Here is a 13710-nt window from a genome sequence, read left to right on the forward strand (position 1 = left end):
ACTGAAACAAAACTGTTAACTTAAAATATAGATCTAGAGTAAATTTGACCAATTTTCCCAGAATTCTCTTTTAGAATTAAATCCAGGAACCCATACTACATTTAGTTGTCATGTCTCCTTAATCTCCTCTGGTCTATGGCAGAATATGTTTTTCCTTGTCTTTCATGACCTTGACAATTTTGAAGAGTACTTATCAGTTATTTTTAAGACTATCTCTCAATTTGGGGCACCTGGGTGGCTCAGTCAGTTGAGCATCCAACTCTTGATTTGACCCAGCTCATGATCCCAGGGTCATGAGATGGTGCCCCCCATTGGGCTCTGTGCCAAGCGGGAAGCCTGCTTAAGATCCTCTCTCCCTCCCTCTGCCCCTCTATGTCTCTCAAGTAAAAAAGCAAAAAATTTAACTAAAATTTTAAAAAGTCTCTCCATTTGATTCTCTGATGTTTTCACATAATTAGGTTAAAGTGATTCATTTCATTGAGAATATCACAGAAGTAATGTGCCTTTCTCAGGGAGCTTGCAATGTTGCTGTGTATTATGACAGGTGATGTTAACCTTAATCACTTGGTTAAGGTGGTACATGCCAGGCTCCTCAACTTAAAGATATGGGAACGCCTAGATCCAATGAGATGTTTTACCTGCTTGAACTCTTCTAAATAACTGCTTGCATCAAATCCCATTCCATCTGCCATCTTGAGTGGAACACTTGTATTTCTCATTTATTCATGATCCTAATTCTCCAGGTTAGATTTATTCACAAAAATCCTTGCAAGCTATTACTGTGTTCTCTTTGAACTTGACTCTAGGAAGGAAGGTATAACTACTTTTGCTTGTTTGTTTGTTTTTGTCATCTCATGCTTCCTCTTATCTTACGACCCAAGAAAAAAAGGAGAAAAAATTTCCTTTGTAACTTACTGATATTCGCTCATATCCTTTCTTCCTCTTGCTGGGCAGGAAGTGTCTTTCTTCTACATAAGACCAATTCCTCATTGTGTGTTGGATCCCAGCCCCTCTCATCTCATCAGGTTTTAAGTAATGATGGTGGATCCTTAGGATGGAAACAGTGCTGTAAGTATTTAATCATAGAAGATTATTGGTGTGAGAAACTGTTCACAATACAGTTCATTCCTGGGTGAATATTCATATTTCCCTCTGGTACCATTTTCCTATCATCTGAGAAAGGACTTCCTTTAACATTTGTTGGAGTGTAGCTCTGTTGGTGATGAATTCTTTCCACTTTTATATATCTTCAGAAGTTTTTGTTTTGCCTTTTAAAAAATACTTATTTATTTATTTTGAGAGAGAGACAGAGATAGCACAAGCAGAGGAGGGGGAGAGAGAGAGGGAGAGAGAGAATCCCAAGCAGGTTCTGTGCTGAAAGCAGGGCTTAAACTCAAGAACCATGAGATCATGATCTGAGTTGAAACCAAGAGTCGGAAGCTTAACCAACTAAGTCACACAGTAGCCCCTATTTTGTCTTTTAAAAAGCATCTTTATTGAGATATTATCCACATACCACACACTTCACTTATTTAGAGTATAGAAAGCAATGATGGTTAGTGTATTCACAGAGTGATGCTGTAGCTATCACTATAACCTAATTTTGGAGCACATTTTCATCACCCTGCAAAATAGCCTGTCCCCATTAGCAGCCACTGTCAATCCACCCTCTTCTTAACCCTCCCAGTCCGTGGCAGCCACTCATCTACATTTTGCCTCTGTAGATTCGCCTGTTACCAGACAGGCGAAATGCATCATATGATACATGGTCTTTTGTAATGGGCTTCTTTCACTTAGCCTATTTTCAAGATTCTTCCATCCAGTACTTTATCCCTCTTTATTGCCAAATAACATTCTGTTATATTCATCTTTGTTTCTTAAAGATATTTGTGGTGGGGAAAGGATTCTAGGTTGATACTTTTCCCTCTTTTACTTTCTTTTCCTTCTTTTCTTTTCTTCTCCTTCTCCTCCTCCTCTTTCTTCTTCTTCTCCTTCTTCTCCTTCTTCTCCTTCTTCTTTTTCTTCTTCTTCTTCTCCTTCTTCTCCTTCTTCTCCTTCTTCTCCTTCTCCTTCTTCTCCTTCTTCTCCTTCTTCTCCTTCTTCTCCTTCTTCTCCTTCTTCTCCTTCTTCTCCTTCTTCTCCTTCTTCTCCTTCTTCTCCTTCTTCTCCTTCTTCTCCTCCTTCTCCTCCTTCTCCTCCTTCTCCTCCTTCTTCTCCTTCTTCTTCTCCTTCTCCTTCTCCTTCTCCTTCTCCTTCTCCTTCTTCTTCTTCTTCTTCTTCTTCTTCTTCTTCTTCTTCTTCTTCTTCTTCTTCTTCTCCTTCTCCTTCTTCTCCTTCTTCTCCTTCTTCTTCTTCTAGAGGAACATGAAGAGAGACACAGGGCTCAATCTCATGACCATTGAGATCATGTCCTGAGCCAAAATCAAGAGTCAGATACTCGACTGACTGAGCCACTCAGGTGCTCCTTTTTACCTTTCAAAAATTTTAAGTATGTTGCTCTATTGTCTTCTCACTTATCACTTAACTGTTTCTGAAGATAAATCGGTAAATCTGACAAATCTTTCCTTTGTTCTTTTGTATATAAATATCTTTTTCCCTGGTCACTTTTCATATATTATCCCTGGCCATTTTTAATATTCGCATTTATTTCATATTTTATGATATTTATATTTTCTATATTTCATGGGTTTTGAGCAATTTCACTATGATATGTCTTAATCTATCTTTTTCATATTTCTTGTATTTAAGATTCATTGAACTTCTTGGTTCTGTGGATTTAAAATTTTCATCAAATTCAAGCATTTGGGCTACTGTTTTTTCCAATTTTTTTTTGTCCCAACTAACTTCCCCCACCGAGCCTCCTTCAGGTCTTCAATTACATGCATATTATGATACTTGAAGTTATTTGCTAACTCTAGTGTCGGTGTCAGTTGTAGATTTTTATCAATTGATTGATCATTCTCCTCATTAGGCATCAAATTTTCCTGCCTCTACATGCCTGAGAGTCTTTGATCGAATGCCAGACATTGTGACTTTTACCTTCTTGTTTGCTGGATATTTTTATATTCTTATGAATATTCTTAAGCTTTCTTCTCGACACAGTTAGGCTCCTTGAAAATAGTCTTGCCCTTTCATCATTTCCTTTAAAGCTTATTGATGGGACCAGGGTGACATTTAGTCTAGAGCTAACTATTCTAATAAGCTTCTAAACACTCCACCCAATGCCCTGTGAGTTATCAAGTTTCCCAGTTTCACTCTTAGAAATAGACATTCTTCTCTGCTTTGTATGAATTCTCTATGCTGTCCCCTCTAATATTTTTGAGTGATTCTTTTCCTACCCTCAGATAGTTTTCCCACATGCCTACACTGCTCAGGTGCCGGCTGAATACTAAATATAGATCTCTGGAGTTCTCTTTCCTCTCCAGTACTCTGCTCCGTCCTGGCTCCCTTGGTCTCTCCAGATTCTTAGTTCTGTGTCTTCAACTCAGGAAATTCACTGGTAACTGCCTGAGTTTCCCCTCCCTGCCCCAAGGCCTGGGAGCTCTTTTAACACAGTTAAGAAAATCACTGGCTCACCTTGTTTGTTTGCTATCTAGTCTTCATTGCTTAATGCCTGTTGTCTTGAAAAGCATTGTTTCATCTCTTTTGACTAGTGATTTTGGTTCTTTCTGACAGTGGGAGTGAATCAGTTCCTGTTACTCCATCTTGGCTGGAAGTGAAAGTCCTCCAACACAGAGTTGTAAAGCCAGAAAGAAGCTTAGATCATTTGGGACAATTCTTTTTATGGATGCATGCACTGAGGCTAAGCAGATTCCTGTGGTCTAGATTCGAAAGAGCCCTGAACTTGCTTGGGATGCTGTGTTATAGTCTTGATTCTGTTAGTGACCAGTTGTGTGCTCTTACATAATTTGCTTGAGAAATAAAGGATTTACTTCCGCTGCTTCTCCTGTTTGTCTCTGTCCCCTTCTCAGAAGTAATTAAAAACAGTTTTACCAAAGACTATTGAGTTTAATGCATCAGGAGTTAGTTCCTTCTAGGTCGCAGCTCAGCACCGAGTAGATGTATGAGGCTGGCTCTACTGAGCTACTTCCCTAAGAGATGAAGGTTGACAGAAGGAAATAAATCATCATTCATTGTGACCACTGAGTGCAGAGCTGATAGCCCTCTTAACCTCACTTGAGGGCTTAATAAAGCAGTGAAGTAGGCAATATTTATTAATAATTTTCATCCAAATGTTTAGTATTTTAACAGTAATCTCAGCTTTTTGAAAGTAGGCTTAAATTGAAACTCACAGATACCAGAAAAGTTGGCTAATAGGACATTGCTGTATATGTATGTAGAGTGATGATGTTCCAAATCCATCCTTCAGAGGCCCCCTTAAAGAACCTTCTCCACACACACTGATTAGTTACTCCCCAACACATTACCCTGTTTGTTTTCTTCAGAAGATTTGTCACAATCTGAAATTATCTTGTTTACCTCTTTCTTCTCATGGTCTCCTCTCTGCCCGTAGCCCCATCTCCTGGGTGTGAGCTCTGTGAGGGCATGAGCCTCCCTCACTGCTGGATTGAGTGCTTCTCACAGGGCCTGGCACGAAGTAGAGCCTCACTGAAGATTCAGTGAATCTATGGGCAGAAGAACAAACCTCCTGTTGGAGTTCAGTACAGCTAGGATGGAGCAGGACAGCAAAACATTGAACTTGGGTTCAGAAACTTTCAATCCAAGTTCTGATCTTCTGACATGAGCTGTGTTCATTCATGTAGCAAGTATTCACTGAGGACTGACCCTGTTGGAAGCTCTGGGCCATATGCCAGACCTTGGACAAGTCACTTAAACTGCTGAGGCCTTCTTTTCTCCCCCATGAAAATGGAGGCAGTGAGATCTACCTCACAAGATAGTAATGTATGTAAAATGGCTCTGGACGCTGCAGCAGTCTACATAAATGTACAATATTCTTGACTATTTTTATATAACTTTATTTTGCACTTCTAATCCTTCTAGAAGGGTCTTCATGACCTCAGTCTGGAAAGACTTAAATGGTTTCTATATTTATTATGTAAGTCTCTTTGCTGACATAAGCAACTATAGTGATTTTCCTTTATCTTATTTTCTTTTCTTTGGTGGGAGCATCCTAAACCTTTTGGATTTTCTCAGGGAATGATAAGATGTCTTCATCCTCTCTTGACACCTCTCCTTGAGATATATGAGTGTAGGAGGCCTTGGAATTTGGCCACTGGGTAGGAGAAGAGGAGAAAGGAAAAGTTGGTGTTTGCATGTTGCCTTGGTTACAGGTATCACCTCCCTTCTGATTAGGGCCTGCCCTCCCAGAAAGCCTGGTTTTAATTTCCCCTTTGAAATGGGGACTGGGCCTTGTTGCCAATTTAGATTTCACTGGTCAGCTGTTTGGCAGATTTCGGCCCCCTGAGGCCATTTCTTTTGCTCAGGCTACTCACTGGCCTTTTTGCAGCCACATCTCCTTAGGACAATAGTTCTGATTTGGGTTAGAATGAATGGCCTGCTGCTCCTTAATCACCTTAAAAAGAACCATTCTAGCCATGATTGTGGGGTGGGGTAGGGTGTCACCCCAAGGGATAGGAATGTGATGAAACCCTATTCTACTGAATGAAATATTCCGTGTTTTGATAAATGCATTGCATGGCTGGGATGCTGCTTGTGAAAGGTGGACTGGTGTGGGGAAAGGAGCGAAGGTACAAGTGTGGGAGAGTTCTGAGAGTCGGGGTGACATTGGGGTGACACAGTGGGTTGCATGGATCCGGGAAGTTTCATCATCTGTCAGATGGACTTTGCTGCCTACGTTCCATCCTTGGAAGTGTGGGGAGCTACTCATGGGACAATATACCAAGGGAAGGTGTTGAGGGCCAGGTTGAGTTGGTGGACAGGGACCTCGAAGGATGTAAATATGCAATAATCAAGCTAAAGAGGAGGGATAAAAGTAGAAGCCAGGAGGTAGACCAGGACACTGAAAGCTAGAGAAAAAGTGTGACACAGGTTGAACTGATGGGGCTCAAGAATTACAGCTAGGGAGAGAAAAGGAGTGGTTTGTGATGAAAAGGGGGAGACGAGGAGTTTTGAAAAGGATTTAAGGTCAAGATGTAGGGTGGAGAGGCTGGTATTCAAGTATCTGAATCCACAGATGCTGATTTACTGGAGCATTTCTTGGATGGAGTCCCAGGGGAATTTTTCGTAGGTGTACTGGAAGTGGGGACATGGCTTCCTTGTTCTGGGAAGTCAGGCCAAATGATGATCTTGTGAAGATGATGTTAATACATGTGACAGCGCCTTATAAACTGTAAAGCAGTCTGAATGTTAGTGATTATTGATGTTTACTCTGTGATAATAACAAACATGTGTATTGTTTCCCCTTCCCAGGCCCCTGGGAGTATCCTTTCCTGCCAGTTGAACTCAGTCAAGTTCACCTCCGCCCATCAGAGAGGTTCTAGCGGTGGAGCCTACAAAGAGAAGGAGTCAGGCCCTTCAGTCCTCTCCCAGTGGTCCCCTTTGCCCTCATGCAAAATTGGAAGAGACTGGGGAGGAGTGGCCCTTTCTAAGCCAAGAAACTGTCCTCTTGAGCCTTTCCTCTAGAGCAGTGGGGCTCTTCTCATCCTACAACCACATAACCAAAAGGGGCCTTTGAAGGAGTCTTCCAAGAACAAAATGATTTCCTGGAAAATGACTTGTTATCTTCCCAATTAGAGTTGCAGGCATTTGGCAACTTAATAGCAGCCTCCCTTGCTAAAATGAAAATCGTAAAGTTCTCCACCCTGATCCACATGCAAAGTGCCAGGCACTATTATCAGTGACAATTAGGTGAATACATTCAGTCCCAGAGGAATTGAGTAACTTGTCCAAGGTCCCACAGCTAGTAGAAGACAGAACTAGGTTTGGAAGTTAGGCTCTGGACTTTATACCCCATGAAGTTTCTTTGCCTCTAAAGTGTCATACTCCCTTTGGATATTGTCTCAATGACCCCCAGATACTCACCCTATTTCTGGGAGAGAGAGGATGTCCTCTGTGAACCAAGTTGTTTAGTATTGCACAAAGCCCTTTAAGTCTAGGGCACATTGTGAATAGTGTTTAGCATTCTTGAACTTGAGATCTGGCCATCTTGGCTTGCTCCCTTTGATGGTAAGTTAAACATCAAGGCTGTAATAATAGACTTTGCATGTCTTAATAGAGAATAAAAGCTGGGCATTTTGCACGTGCACAGGAAATTCTTTTAAAATAACCGAATATCAGGAGTTTATTTTTTATTCTTAAAATTCGAAGTTGATTTATCTTCAAAAGTTACTCTCCAGAACTCTTCTTAAACAGTGTATTTTTCAGATGGCTGTAAAGTTAATGTCCGTTCCACCCACATGAGCAAGACACAAAACCCATCATCTTCTTTCCCTCAGATCATTGGAGGAGTCTCTTTACTGGTCGTCTGGCTTCTGCCCTGCCCATTCTGCCTCTCTGCCCCCACCTTTTACTGATCTTTCCTTTATTCAGTACCTATTCATCCAATGAGTATCAGAACATCTCACCCTTTCCCTGTTTTATTTTTTCTTTCTAAGTCATTTCTTCATTCAACAAATGTTTGCGGAGCCCTTACTGGGTGCCAGGAGCTGTTCTAGGTGCTGGGAATGTATCAGTGAGTAGGGAAGAGAGAGAATAAGGTAAGCATAATAAATAAGGGGAAAGAAGCAAAGACTGTCAGGAAATAAAGCAAGGGAAGGGAGATCTGAGTGCAAGAGTTGAGGATGGAGTGGGGAAGAGCCTTTCCAATTTTAAAATAAGGTGGTCATGTTAGACCACATTGCAAAAGTGTCATTTGAACTCAAAACCCTCTGGTGGCTTTCCATCTCACCCAGAGGAAAAGCCAAAGGCCTTACAATTGCCTGCAAGATCCTATAAGGTCTAGACTGCCCCCAATTTCCCTGGCCTCCTCTCCTTTTACTGTCCCTCTAGATTGCTGGTCCTCAAACTTTGGTGGACATCACCTTGAGGGCTTGTTAAACCACACACTGCAAACACTAGTGGAATCCAAATAAAGTTTGCTGCTTTGTTAGTAGTTTTGTACCAATGTTAGTCTTGGTTTGGTGGGGGGGTGGGGGGGAGTGCCATGATTATATAAACGTTAACATTAGGGGAAACTGAGTATAAGGAAAATCCCTGCACTAGCTTTACAATCCTTATGTAAATAGTAAATTATTTCAAATTAAAAAAATTAACCCTCCACACACACATATACCACAACACACAGCTGGTTCTGCCCCGGAGTTTCTATTTCCTCAGGTGCGGAACGGGTGTGAGAATCTGCACTGCTCTAGCTGGTCCCCAGGCAGTGCGGATACTGCCCGTCCAAGGGCAGAACTTGTAGATCCAGTGCCCCAGATCACTCAGCTCCAGCCGTGATGACCTCTGTGGTCTTCCTAGAACAGCCTCGCAGGCTCCACGCTGGGCCACCTGCACCTGCTTTTCTCTTTGCCTGAAATGCAACTCCCTTCAGAACAGAGTTTGTGAAGTACACTCCCTCACCTCCAGGTATCTGTTCAACACGGAGGTCGGCTTACCCAATTTAAAATGGCCACCCTACTCCTCCCCCCACCTCTCCCCCCCACCCCGTTAATCTTGAATGCTTCCTTTTCTTTCTCCACAGCACTCACCACCATGTGAAACATTATGTATTCTGCTATTTATATATTTTTCTGTCTCCCATCACCTCCACCCAGAAATATAACCTCCATGAGAGTAGCTTCTCTGTCTCATTCTCTTCAGCATTTAGAACAGTGCCCCATCCCAGTATAAGCCCGAAGATCATATATTTACTAGATTAATGAAAGAGTGGATAGAGGAAACCAGCTCATGAGGAATGGTGTAGCAGCATGTGTAAGGGTACAGAGTTGAGAGTCTGAAAGATTTGGACTCAAATACCTACTCGGCCACATATAATTTGTTTCACCTTGGGCAAAGTACTTTCCTCTACAAAAATGGAAAGGAGTCCCAATTATACTATCTCACAGGGAACTGTAAAAATTCAATGCAATAACATCGATAAAGCACTTGGCACACGGCTGAGCACAGAGTGATCTCTCAATAAATGTCTACAAATTTGGTCTTTGTGATAATTCAAGCAGGGCCTCGGTTAAAAGCCAATTTTGTATGGGAAAACACTTCAGAGTTGGTGAAAGTGAATAATCTTACTATAGACTGACATTTGTGCCCTCCATTTCCTGCCAATTCATATGTTGAGAATTAATCCCCAAGGTTATGGTATTAGGGAGTTTGGCTTTTGGGAGGTGATTAGTTCATGGGGTGAGCCCTTGTGAATGGGATTAGTGCCTTTATAGAAGCTGAAGAGACCTGAGTTCTCCCTTCCACCACATGAGGACACAGAGGAAAGAAGGCCAGTGAACCGGGAAGTGGGCTCTCACCAGACCCAAATTTTGCTTCCAGCCTGAAGAACTGTGAGAAATACATTTCTGTTGTTCATAAGCAAGCCAGTCTATGGTATTCTGTTATAGCAGCCTGGACACACTAATAAAAAATCTTTGGGTAATATTTAAGCTGCTAAAAAAAGAAACTATTTTCAAATACTTTCAAGTAATTTCAAAGTATCTACTTTGTGTTCAAATTATATCTATGCTTATTGCAAATCATCCTATGTAACGATGAAAGTCCCTAAGGATTGCTTCAAATGAACTTTGTTGACTTAGATTATGCTAAAAACTATAAAAATATATTTACTTATACTATATCTGCAAATATCTAAGCTTATATATTAATATATTTAATATTAATATTTAATGTGTTCCATTAATTGTATTAATATTGATAGTAAACCACCTCAATATTGTAATATATAAACATTATAATTATATATATTATATATAATTATATATATTATAATATATATAATTATAATGTTTAATGTATAATATAATACATATTGTAATATATAAACATTTTAATAAGATTTTTATATATCACCTTAAATCAATATAACTGCTAGTATTTAATATAATTTATCTATATAAATTTATTTATAAATACTTGAATTTACTTATGCCTCTCTTTTTTCCCCCTTGTTCATTTATTTTGTTTCTTAAAGTCCACATAGTAGTGAAATCATATGGTATTTGTCTTCTCTGCTGACTTATTTCACTTAGCATGATACTCTCCAACTCCATCCACATTGTTGCAAATGGCAACATTTCATTCTTTTTTATGGCTGAGTAATATTCCATTGTATGTATATACACCATGTCTTCTTTATGCATTCATCAATAGATAAACACTTGGGCTGTTTCCATAATTTGGCTATCATAAATAATACTGCTATAAACATAGGGGTGCATGTATCTCTTAGAATTAGTATTTGTGTATTCTTTGGATAAATACCAGAGCGCAATTGCTGAATCCTGTGGTAGTTCTATTTTTAACTTTGAAGAAAATAGACATTTTTCCAAAGAAAACATACAGATGGTGTTGGGAGAACTGGACAGCAACATGCAGAAGAATGAAACTAGATCATTTTCTCACACCATGCACAAAAATCAACTCAAAATGGATAAAGGACCTGAACGTGAGACAGGAAACAATCAACACCCTAGAGGAGAAAGCAGGAAACAACCTCCTTGACCTCCACCGCAGCAACTTCTTACTTGACACATCCCCAAAAGCAAGGGAATCAAGAGCAAAAATAAACGATTGGGACCTCATCAAGATTAAAAGCTTCTGCACAGCCAAGGAAACAACCCAGAAAATTAATAGGCAACCAACGGAATGGGAAAAGATAGTTGCAAATGACATATCAGATAAAGGGTTAATATCCAGCATCTATAAGGAACTCACCAAACTACACGCCCGAAAAACAAACAACCCAGTGAAGAAATGGGCAGAAGACATGAACAGACACTTCTCCAAAGAGGACATCCAGATGGCCAACAGACACATGAAACGATGCTCAGCATCCCTCCTCATCAGGGAAATACAAATCAAAACCACACTGAGATACCACCTCACGCCAGTCAGAGTGGCTAAAATGAGCAAATCAGAGAACTCTAGATGCTGGCGAGGATGTGGAGAAACGGGCACCCTCCTACACTGTTGGTGGGAATGTAAACTGGTACAGCCCCTCTGGAAAACAGTGTGGAGGTTCCTCAGGAAACTAACAATAGAACTCCCTTATGACCCAGCAATAGCACTGCTAGGAATTTACCCAAGGGATACAGAAATGCTGAGGCATAGGAGCACATGTACCCCAATGTTCATAGCAGCACTCTCCACAATAGCTAAAACATGGAAAGAGCCTAAGTGTCCATCAACAGATGAATGGATCAAGAAGATGTGGTTTATCTATACCATGGAATACTACATGGCAATGAGAAACAATGAAATCTGGCCATGTGTAGCAACATGGATGGACCTTGAGGGTGTTATGCTGAGCGAAATAAGTCAGGCAGAGAAGGACAAATATCATATGTTTGCACGTATAGGAGGATTAGGAGGAACTTGACGGAGGAACAAGGGGGAGAAGAAGGGGGGAAATGGTGGGGGAAAGGGAGAGAGGCAAACCATGAGAGACTCTTGAATGCTGACAAAAACTGAGGACTGATGGATGTGGGGGGGAGGGGGGGTGGGCATGGAGGAGGGCACTTTGGGGATGAGCACTGAGTGTTATGTGGAAACTAATTTGACAATAAACTATTTGTAAAAAAAAAAAAAAAAAAAAAGAAAAAGAAAACATACAGATGGCCAACAGACACATGAAAAGATGCTCAACATCACTCATCAACAGGTAAATGAAAATCACAACTACAATGAGTTTTGAGTACAAAGAGTACAATCACCTCACACCTGTCAGAATGGCTAAAATCAACAACTCAAGAAATAGCAGGTGTTGGTGAGGACATGGAGAAAGGGGAACCCTCTTACACTCTTGGTGGGAATGCAACTGGTGCTACCACTCTGAATTTGTGTATGAATGAATAAATCATGTTCCATGATTTGAAATTCAGGTGGGGTTATCTTTAGTCTTAAAACACAACTTTTGTGTACCTCCTTGAGATAACCAGCAAGCGCGTCTGCATTATTTAATAGGTCACCAGATAATCCATTTCATCTAGGGACAGATGTATCAGCTTGGGTCTTTTTACCTTTCCCCATGGTGCTCCTTCCAACACTTACATCTTGGCCACCAACTCTTTAATAAAAGTTTCATCCATGGGTGGCATTGTGCTCAGCAACCTCAGAACAGGAAAAGGTGAACAATAAACTGGCTACCATTGGTTTCATAACTGTCAATGGGAGACTCAGAGACAAAAGTTTCATGAAGAAAAAAAGTTGACTTGCAACAAGGGAAGGGAAGGGAGTCAGCCTTCAGTAAGACTGGCTCTCCAACTATGAAACACAAAGGTATTTAAAGAACAAAACCACAAGACCATCAAGGTCAACAAGTGTGCGTCAGTCTGTTCATGGTGGGGGAAAAATCAGCATTCTTGCATGATTATCATATGCATAAAGGTTGTGACATATCTTCAGCTATCAAACATTGTAAAAAGCAGGAACACAGTTGTTTTTCCAAGGGGGGGGCTGCTAATGTGGAAAGACTCAAGGCTTCATATATTTGGGGGACCAGAGCCAGACATAGTTTTTTATTATCATCAGGGTGCAGAGTTTGTGTGTATGTTTCCCACCGGCTGCTGAATATGTTGTGCATGCTTATTAATGATGGTGATGGGGCAAGATGTCAGCTTTGCTTCATAACATTTCCTTCATTGCAAAGTTCAGCTTTTGCTCAGGTTACAGACCGTGTTGCTGCTGTTTTTAATGGGTTTCCTGTTCTTCTCAACTGACCACCCATTTAACTAACAGAAGCTACCATTTACTGAGTGCCCACAAAATGGCAGGGACCAAGCTAGCCCTTTCTGTGATACTTGTTGAGCTTGACTCTGTTCCATGCTCGTCTGTTTCAAGCACTTTACATTTATCACGTCATTCAGTGTTACAAGAACCCAAAAGGTAGGTGTTATTATAATTTCCATTTTATAGATTAAGGAACTGAGGCACAAGATAATATGCAACTTGCCTGCTGTCACACAGCAGGTAAGCAGAAGAAACAGATTTGAACCTGACTCCCGAGTCCCGGCTATGCTAAGCTATGCTGCTCCTATTATATTTGCATAGTCTTTTATTGAATCCTCATTCAATGGTGTGGACATTATTACCCTCACATCATAAATGAGCAGCAGAGTTTAATTCATTTGCTACAGTTATGCATAAAATGGCAGCAGGGATTTAAGACTGGAGTTTTTGTCTCCAAAATTTTCCAGTATACTTTCATGGTGCCTGTGAGACATTCTGGTTCCAGCTGGCCACTGTGTGGCCTTTGGACAGTCCACATGGGTTGGCCGGTGATGTATGACTCATTTGGGCCCTCACTCCAGTGCTCAGACCCATGAGATGGGTGGATTCCTTGAGCATGTTGGGAGTAAGGATGAAGGAGCTCTCTTTTATTAAAAGAAAGCATTATCGTCTTATGATCAGTTTTATATTTGAATTTGGTTCAGTCTTCACCAGGAGACTTCCATGTGCCCAGCCCTGTGTTGCAGGTGGGTTTGTGAGTCAGGGAAAGAGGAGAGGATTCCTCTAAGATATAGCTGCCTCCTTCATAGAACTCACAATCTGACTGAAAAAAATAAAAATAAC

This window comes from Hyaena hyaena, unplaced genomic scaffold, assembly GCF_003009895.1.
Source record: "Hyaena hyaena isolate Hyena2069 unplaced genomic scaffold, ASM300989v1 scaffold_46, whole genome shotgun sequence".
NCBI lineage: Eukaryota > Metazoa > Chordata > Mammalia > Carnivora > Hyaenidae > Hyaena > Hyaena hyaena.